This window comes from Anomalospiza imberbis, chromosome 4 (assembly GCF_031753505.1).
Source record: "Anomalospiza imberbis isolate Cuckoo-Finch-1a 21T00152 chromosome 4, ASM3175350v1, whole genome shotgun sequence".
NCBI lineage: Eukaryota > Metazoa > Chordata > Aves > Passeriformes > Viduidae > Anomalospiza > Anomalospiza imberbis.
Genome location: NC_089684.1, coordinates 36646941 through 36656963, shown reverse-complemented (window position 1 = coordinate 36656963; position 10023 = coordinate 36646941). Strand labels below are relative to the sequence as shown.

The 10023-nt window shown below is 33.6% G+C and overlaps 1 long non-coding RNA gene across 1 annotated transcript; it reads left to right on the top strand.

Moving 5' to 3' along the window:
• The first annotated feature begins 323 nt into the window (after positions 1 to 323).
• Positions 324 to 5816, top strand: LOC137473403 (uncharacterized). Its single transcript, XR_010998770.1, has 3 exons — positions 324 to 440; positions 1640 to 1807; positions 5484 to 5816. It is a non-coding gene; the product is annotated as an uncharacterized lncRNA (long non-coding RNA).
• The last annotated feature ends 4207 nt before the right edge of the window (positions 5817 to 10023 follow it).

Below are 10023 nucleotides of genomic sequence, written 5' to 3'. Positions count from 1 at the left end.
GAACTATCTTAGCATGGCTTTCCTGTCTCAAATTTTTTGGCAAAAGAGCAGGATAAAATAGAAAGCTTCTGTATCGGTCAATAGATATGTTTTTACTCTTTCTCTCTAGCAACCTGTACAGAGAAAAATAAAGATCATACCCTTTTACTTACTGCTTTTATTCCCCATTTCTGCATCTATATTAATATTAAAAAAGTGTTTTCTTTGAGAATCAGCTCAACAACATCCTGGGAGCCAGAAATGTCTCTTTTGGGTTGATTTTCCTAGTGCAGTTTGTCTCCTTGTCTTGATTCCACTACTATTTTTTTAAAAAAAAATATATTTTATGTGCTCTCTCACAGTGTTTAACTCTGGAGTGGGAGAACCATTTCTGAACAGATAGTGGAACAACAGACTTACACACAGTTGAAACCCAGATTTTGAGTAAAGTTGAATTTTAGGTAAGTTTAGCCCACTTTATTTCTAACCAAAAGGAAACATAAATAATGCAAAAAATATTTCAGTAAATTCAGTCTTACTGCCTTTGTATTAAACCCCTCTTGCACAAGAATCTTCTGAGTAGCTCATTAAAAACACCTTCTGGGTAAAATTTCTAGTAAACCAATATGTTTCAGAGAGAAGTCAAATTGGTAAGTACTTGGAAATTTTCTTTTTTTCCCTTGTCAAGTAAAACCTTCATTCTCAAAAGTAAGCTTGTATGTCTCTGTCTATTTGGATACATTTTTATATTTATTTAGCATGTTAGGAGAAAAATACTGTTGATTGAGCTGCTATGTATTCTTTAGAACCACCTGAGGATATTGTCTGGTTCTTTCTAAAACTTATAAACTCACAGGATGTTTCTCTCTCTAACCAAAAGAAGCATGTAAAAAACAATTGAAATGATGCTGATAATAAATGAAAAATATGTAGATTTTTCTTTCTTAGTATGATTGGGTGTCAAAAGGCTAATCTAAAGACCATCCTAGTACATCTCTTTTTACAAAATAAATATTGTAGTGGTATTCTTACTCAGAAGTTAAAAGAGCAACACATAAAATCTTCTTCCTCTACATGATTTTCTAAAAATCCCACTGGTTTGCCCTGGAGCCGTTTATGAAAGAGAACTTGTTCTATTTGTGTTCCCAAATGAAAATAAGATTAAACACAATTTGAATGACTTTATGCAATTGTTCTCTTTCATGCTTTGCCTTGAAAAAAATCTTAAATCATGCTCTAAATTATTTGCAAAGGGGATATAATACTCAGTTTTGGAAATTAGGTTCATTAACTAATAAACTTTTATTCCACCATCCTCTAATTTTCCCTGAGCTGTTCTTCAGACAGGTGAAAGGACACTAGAAGAGATCTTCTGAGTGTCTCAACATAAGACAAGATTTTATAAATATATATTTTTAATAAAACTTTTTTTTTTCATTAGTACACAGATAATTTTTATACAGGGTGTTTCTTACATTTGGGCTATATTTGTAGAAAAGTATCTTTAACCAACAGTCTGTCAAGTTCTGTTTTTTTTCTCTAGGATTGTTTTATCTCTGTATCACAACACTTATTTTCTAAAATCTTGTTGGCATGTTAAACTCTATTAAGATAAGCTTGCAACATCTATGAGAAAAACAGCTGTCATTCATTATTCTAGTTCAGATGAAGTGCAGAGAAATGAGGAGAAGAGCTCTAGTGATCATGCTGAGTGGAGCAGTAAACTGGATAATATGTTGAGTCACCCATGATGTGAATGTAAAAGGCTGAGGTGCATAAAGCCTGGGAAAGGGAGACCTACATTAAGATGGTGTAGGTGGTGTGGTAGGTAAGAATTTCCCCCTTGTGTTGACATTAGGATGCACTGAGATGAATATTAAAATGCAGGAGTAAACTTAAAAGACATCTGATTTAAATTTCTGTTGTCTCAATTTTCTAACTCTCTTGAGAGAAAAAGAAACAAAGCCTGTGTTTATTTGATTGTGTAGTGTATTGAAAAATATTCCATTAGAGGAGCAGTATTTGCAATCTTGATACCTGATATTAGTCAAAAAATCCTTAAAACAACAGGTTCTGACAGTTTCATTTTTTTCATGGTGTATCATTTATCTCTCTAAACAGCTTGTAATAAAATCAGAAAGTACTGACCCCAAAGCTACAAAAATGGAATAAATAATACACTTTAGTTTAGTGAATCTTGTTGTGGAAAGAAGCTGTAGTGATTATAAATTGATTATCCTATTTTGTCCTCTTTGTTTAGCCTGTCTTTAGGTGTGGCTAGATACCACATGTCCTCTACATGTCTAAAAGGAATACATAAAACCTTATGGAGATCAATTTCCTGCTCCTTACTATTTAAGCCCATTCACCAAAACAGTTTTTATCTTTTTTTTTTTTTTTAATTTAAATAATTGCAGAGCACAAAATTGGCAGTCTAGTGTGAAATAGCATTTGTGAATATACAGAAGTTTTCTGGTAATATGTCTTTGTCAGTTTGTTCCTTGTTCCATTCAATGAAATTTTGTCTTCTTAATGAAAGTCATTAAAATCAAATAGCTTCATATACAGAAGAGTGGAAAATCTACTTCCTGACATAAATTTTGTTTTTTTCTTGTCTCTAGTTGTAATACAGTCTGGGTTTCAGGATAGTGTCTGCAAGGCTAGTTTTTTTCTATAAACCTATGAAAGTCACAGTCTAATGAAAAATATAGCAAAAAACAAAATCCAGATGTAATAAGCCACTTACTAACTTCACTAGCATTATATAGTGGAAATATTATTTCTGTGTAAGCAGGAACTGAAAAATATTCCTTCTCTTCCATGTAAAGTATACATCATTTCAAATAGCTTTCCTTCAGTTTCCATGTTTACTGAAATATTTAAGGGACACCATTGTTTTTATCATACATCTGCACTAAACATATTTACCCTAGAAAGTTTTGACATGTCTTGATAAAGTAACTAATTATTCAAAAATTAAGATACTTTCATATAGCTTTGAAATGGTAAACCCCATGCATTTATTCACTTTAAACCAAAATATTAATAAAATTTCAAACATGTAGAGAACAGTAATTATATATAGTGCCTCTGGGTTTAAAAACACTAATTTTCTAGTTACAGTGCTTCCAAAGTCATATACTCTTATTTGAGATACATAGCATATAGCTTTTCTAAGGTTAAGAGAGGTAACATGTAACTTCAGAAGAGGTAAAATATATTCTAAAAGAATTTTGTGTACACACAAGAGATCATAATATATGATAAAATAAAAAATGTTCATTTTTATGGTAGATACTGGAATGAAACATTACATACTCTCTGCCCAGACTTTCACAAAAGCTCTGGTGAATATACCTGAAGAAGGGAAAATAGAGACAAGAGGGTAAAAATGTGATCATCCATCTTAAATTTTAAAAGTTTCAAAGTTTCCCTGCTGCTGAATTGTTGTAATTTCCAAAATAAGGCCAGCTGAATCTGTTGGTTTTTTTCTCGCACTTATAGATGCCATTTTCAAAATAAATTGCTCAGAGCAATGTGGGGAGGTGACAGAATAAAAAAAAACATTTAAGTACTTTTCAGAGTGGATGTTTTAAAAGCCACTGTATTTTTTTCCCGTCTGTTTTGGCCAGAAGTATTACGCATTGAAACTGAAAAAATGAAATGTGCAAGTACTTACTATAACAGTTTTGCACGCTTTAAGAGATATCAGATGGGTGATTTTAATATTAACAGAAAAATAACATTCTTCCAACTTGTGATTCTGAAGAGTCAAATATTTTAATTTGGAAAGATAGTATTTTTGTAAAACCCAGATATATATATATTTTTTATAACTATATCTTATTTTATTAGGTAGTTTTTCAACAGTGTTTGTAACTAATCCTATGGCACCACATGAAAACTATCCAAATTTATTCCCAGATTTCCACTTATTTTAGTAATTCTGTATAGGCTCTACTTACAGAGTCTCTGCCTTAGATCTTTGGTAGAAATGCAATGCCTTCTGCAGACATGGGGTCTGATATATCTAGATTTCAGGCTATAATTATATCCATCATCTGAGACATCATTGGCAAAACTATATAGGTGGGGAGACAGCAGCTCAAACTCCTTTTTAGATGTTATACTAACTGTTTCTGTGGGGTCATAGAGATGGGTTCCAAAGTATGTATTTGATGAAGCTCCTAGGGAGAAAAGCTTTTAATTCAGGAAACCCAGCAAAATTCAGGCATAAATTAGAGTTACATGCACAAATCAATGCTGAAGCCATCTTCAGAACACAGAGCTGGAAAACATGAACGATGCACCATGAACTTCTCCAAGTTTCATAGCTGGATTCTCTGATGAATGCTGCTGTTTTGAATCTTTTTTAGGAATCCATCAAGAGAAGACTAAAAATCCTGTCTATGGTAAATAATTAAAAGGTGGTAATTGAATTTAATGTTTTGTTTTTATGTACATCCCACATTTCGTGAGACTCACAACCTACTGTAGATGCCTAAAGGGGTAGTTGCATTTTTAAAGTGCAGCTGACAACTCTCTGACTCTCATGTTGCTAATTACCTGACTGAGAATGGATGTTTCTAACTTTTGACGATAAATGAATGAAGCTGCTTTGCTAGTAATTCAAATGTTCATGATCTGTTTCTTAAATTTTGAAAACACTTATCCAGTCATGCTTGATTTGATTCACTGCTTTGTTTCAGGGGAGGAACTGCAGTGTATGAAGTTCTAGGAACTGAAAAAGCGAGAAAGAACTACCAACGAGATCAGAGGTGTTGAGTGAAAATGGTTTATTGCTCATTAACTGAGGGAAAACTCTGTGCTACATGAGATGGTCCAGCTTGTAACAAAGTTGTTTACCACACATCCTTCTTTGATTCTCTTACAAGTTGATTTTTTGTTAGTATGTTGTCTTAGTCCACTACTTCAAGTGAAAAGCCACAGGCTGGAGATAATATCCAATTTATTTTTAGGCTGAAAATAATTTCTGTTAACATTGGGAAAAAAGACATAAGAAGCATCACACCAGCTTTAAAAGGACTTAAAATATTACAAAGGATATTGGAATACTATGAACCAGCTTTTAATGTGTGCTTCCTCACTGAGGTAGAAAATTGCACTGGGGAAAAAGTAACCAACCTGTTTCTGCTCCATTGCAACAGTTTCACAGATGATGCTGTGCTTTGAATTTTTGTTGGAGAAAGTTTAACATTACTAAGACTTTGACTCTACTGATGAGTTCTGATATAAAATATTAATTAAAAATCAGTTTGGTTGCATATGTGTCTATGTTTAAGATAAGTCTGATATTTTCTTAAATTATTATTCTGAGACATTTCTGCTTCTTACTAGCATCACTGATTTCATCGCAGGAGCACAAGTGTAATTTTTGGAGTACAAGAATAGGGGAAAATTGCCTTTTTTGTTTTTTTTTTTCTTCTTCATTACGATCACCATCATAACAGTTTCCTGGTTTACCATTCCTATTCTTGTTACAGGTTCTGTCACAGAAATAAGAATTGAACTGTAATGCCAATGCAGGCTGTGAAATGATGAGTGAGTCACTGGAATGTGATGGTCTGGAATCCACTTATGGGTTTTCTTACCTAGAAGAGAAGACAACTGGCAATCAAAAGAGAATCACTGAATAAGGCAGAATGACATATTTGACTGTTAGAAGTGAGTGGGAAGGTAAGAAAGCAATTTTTGGGGTAGGGAAATTTCCTTGAACTCCTCTCCTGCCTGTCCCCTGTCGATTTAATTGTCAAAGCTGATGCATTGCCAACAAGCCTTCTAAACAATGGTGGCAATGACCATGTTACTGCAGTTCCAAAAACAACAGCTAAACCCAAAAATAAGCTAATGTCCTGTAAAGTTATCTTTTTCATTATAGTAACTGATGGATTTGGCCCATGGTACATTTGTGTCCTTCCCTAATCTCTTCTCAGTAACATTTCAATCCCTTTATTTTATGTTATAACTCTTGTTGTATGTTGGCAGATATCTTGAAGTAGCTATCACTGCTGATTGTATACTTATGGTCAGTTAAGACTCAATCAAATATAATCACAATAATTTGGGTTATTTGATTTATGAAGTTCACCCCAGATTTACATAATTATAACTGAAATATGAATTTGTTTAATGGAATCCCATTGTTACTTGGTATGCTAACACTCATGGAATGCTAAGTATTACTTTGTTCCATGTGCTGTAGGCAATTGTTTAATCTAATTTAATGCGTTGAAACAGTTGAAAGTATTCTGTAGGTGTTCCTTGTCTTGTACTTGTTTGTTCTACATTTTATTTGATTTTTCTGTTTACAACAGGACATAGTCTCAGAGTGTTTTGTATAATATTGCCTTGTCTTAGACATTCTGCATGATTTTATACTGACAGCAGTTGTTCTTCGTCAAATTTCCTGTCTTCCCAATCTTTTTCTGGCCTTTATGAGACATTTTATTAACTGTCCATTTTGAAACACATCAAAAGAATAACATTCTGTAATCTTAATCTCTAAAAGCAATTTTTACTTCGCCTGTCCTGACCCAGTTCTCCATATTCTGGATGCTTAAAAGAATCACAGCCAAAGCAGTACTGTTATTATTTAAATTATATTACAAGTTTCAGTCACATAATTGTCACAAGGACAATGATCTCAACAAATATGCTATTCTTCAGCAGTGGGAAAGGAGAAAAACCCATGCACTCAGAGAAGTCTTGCGAGATGAGTTATCTAGTGATGAACCCTCTGTGATTTCCTCATTCTAATCTCAGGCAAAGGTTAAAAAAAATGACACGTTTGCTGTACATCTCAGTACTTCAGTGAAGGTGATTTGACAGCATCTCTATGAAAGACCAGATGGTGGGAGAATACTCTGAAGTGTGTTCTTTTCTTTCCCTCCAGTAGATTGTTTAATTCCAGTGCATAATTGATGCAGAAGGGAAATTCATAGCATAGACTGCTTTCTATAAACATCAAAATAATTCGAGAGGGAAACAAAGCTTTATTATTTTAGGGGAGAGGGGTTGAATGCTGTTTTAAAACGTGCCTCTTATCAGCCATTTCAGAGAACACTTGGGCAAATGAGTAAAAGCTACTGATTTTTATGTTTGTTTAGTTCAAACTCTTGCTGTCAGCAGGTGACATTCTATATATGTGTGTGTGCATATATGGAACAGAGTTTATTGTCTGTCTAAATAATTCTTTAACAATTATGAGCAATGCAATGAGGGATGTATTGGAGCAAAGATCTCTCTAGCTGGACACCTGAATATCTTCATACTGCTTTAGACAACTGGGGGTACATAATTTATGCTTTAAAATAAGTTCATAAAACATTCCCAAATAAGTATTTTAATGCTACCACATACCTCTGTAACTAGACAGCCAAACCTTGCAACTCTAACATTCCAAATATTATCCAAGTTTCTTTTTGAAACTATAGTAGTATTCATGTTTCTATGTGTCTTTATAATACAGAGAGTAGATCTTTCATCAAAGAAACAAACTTCTTTTATGCAAAAGGCTGCAAACCATAAACCTTTAGCAAGTTACATTAATTAGTTAAAACATGCAAAACCAATCAACTTGTTCTCCCTTAAAATTAAAATATATGGACATCAAATGCAATCATGAATTCAACCAGAACCTATACAAAATCTACTGCTCTAAATTAAATGGTTTGCTGAAACAAAACCACTAGTTGCCTAGGCCATTTTGGGAGCATAAAACAGAATGATATTTTCTGGATCACTTAAATGAACATGGGTAAAAAACATTTTGTGTCTGAACAAGGGGGAAAAAAATATGCAATGAAACAGCAAATCAGATAAACACTCAATTGTCTTGAATGTTGATGGATGGTTTCCCATGGTACCAAAAGGGCATGTTTGGGTGTGTATTTGGCTCTTACCATTGTTCTTGATAATTTTATCAGATATAAGTTATCATATTGGTTCCATGTAAAAAAAGGTGCATTTTAAGACTAATTAAAGTAAACCATGGCATGAATACATGAAAATTTATTTCAGTAAAAAAGCAAATCACTTAATATAATTGCAAAAATATTTTAATTATCTTTCATATTTCTGAGTCCTGAGCAGTGTTTCATACCTGAAGAAAGTTTTTCAACCTTTAACTAGCTCTTTCAGCACTGGGGCTTTGGGTGCTTTTTTAGCATCCAGCTTGAGAGATATTTTTGCTTTTGACCTTGTCCATGTTGAATTGCTAGTGAATTTTCTACCTTGTTATACAAAGTGTTTTTTAAAATGTTGCAATTGGATGGCTTTTTAAATCATACACCCTGCTGCTTTCTGGGGAGGCAGGGAGTTTTTTTCTTAATGGTTCTGGAATTCAGCTGGAGCCACTGCTTTTTGCAAGCATGGGCAGGTGCTGTGTGACTGTTCACGCTGAACAGCTCCAAGTTGCTACCAGACAGAACTATTCTATCGTATCTTTAATGCTAAGATGATGTTTTCTCAGTTCATTTCTGCATAGTTCTGCCATTTGGGCTGCAGTTAGGTCCCCCTATAATAAAATGTCACAACCTATGATGCCATGACGTGGTCAAGATATGCAAACATTGACTTTTTGATTGGGATCACTTTATAGATGTTAAAATGTTTATGTTTGATTGTTCATTTATTCTCATGTAGTAGTTCTTGTTGAAGCACAGCTGTACACATTTAATTATTTCAGTTTTTTTTTTTTTTTTGATGAATCAGTCCCTCCAAAGTGTTAATTAATTTAGATGGCATTCTCTGAAGTCTGAACTCCTTGCAATATATCATTTTTTTTTCTGCTGCACTTCACAGAAAAGTGGAGTTTTGGCAGTGCCACATAAACAGAAGTCATTAATCATCTCTATGTGAAGTCTGTGTATGCACAACCAAATCTAGCGCTAGTTTTTACTGCATCTGATATCACAGACTTAATATAAGAAACCAAAGGGTCAACTCAACTGAAATCTAAAGTATTTTGTCTAAAAAATAATTGGTGTTATTTCCTAAAGGAAAGACACTTTAAAATGTGAGGCTCTGTCAACTGCACACAGCTGTATCTAAAGTCTGAACTATTACTGCTTTTCTAAAAGGTTTATTAACAGCCCTGACTTGGGCTAAACTGTTGTCTCAGGTCCCGCACATATTAGAGTATCATTCTGTATGAAAGAATTAAACTGTTATTATCCCAGCAATAGGAGTAAACCAAAAACTTTTCATTCAATTAGCATCTTATAAAAGAAGAATACAGCCAGATGACACAGATCTATGGAAATTTGAGAGATATTATTGGACCTTTATAGAACAAGTTCAACTTCTTGTCCACACAAAGGATGATTTAAATCAATGTTGGGGTTTTTTTTCTCAGTTATTTACTGAAACTTTTTACACCTTTAAATAGTCTTCAAGAATAAAAACTTCACCATTCCCTCCTGTGCTTCAGTGTTTCTCAAATGACAAAAGCTTTTTAACTCTCAGGCACCATTATTCCCATTTATTATAGAGATATTCTGATAAGCATTTTGGTAATTTTGCCTTTTGTAAGTCACACTCCAGTAAAAGAAGATGAAATATTTTCTTTCCCCACTATGAACTTTTAATGCACCAAGTCATCTGATCCTTTCTAACTTCTTGAGAACAAAAGCCAGCAGTACACGACAGATAAAAGAGGTATGGAAGATATTTTGCCTCTATAATAACTACCTCTGTGGAAAAAAAGAACCTATTTTCTACTTGCAAGTGGAAGCTAGATTCTGTGAGCTGCAAAGGAGTGACATAGAAGCAGATGATAGCAGTCTTCTCTCTATAAGCCTTTCTCCTGAGTCTTAGGAGGAAATGAATTGGAAATGCAAAGAGACAGAGAATATCGTTTCCTGTGTGGTTTCATGTATCCTCTGATGTACTAGTAGGAACACTCACCTTCAGATTTTTGTAGTCTACTAGAAAATGTGCATTTTTTGCAAAAGGTTTTTCTGTTTTCTAATAATACTGGTTTCCTAATGCATTTTACTCTTTATTGGTCACATTACAATACCA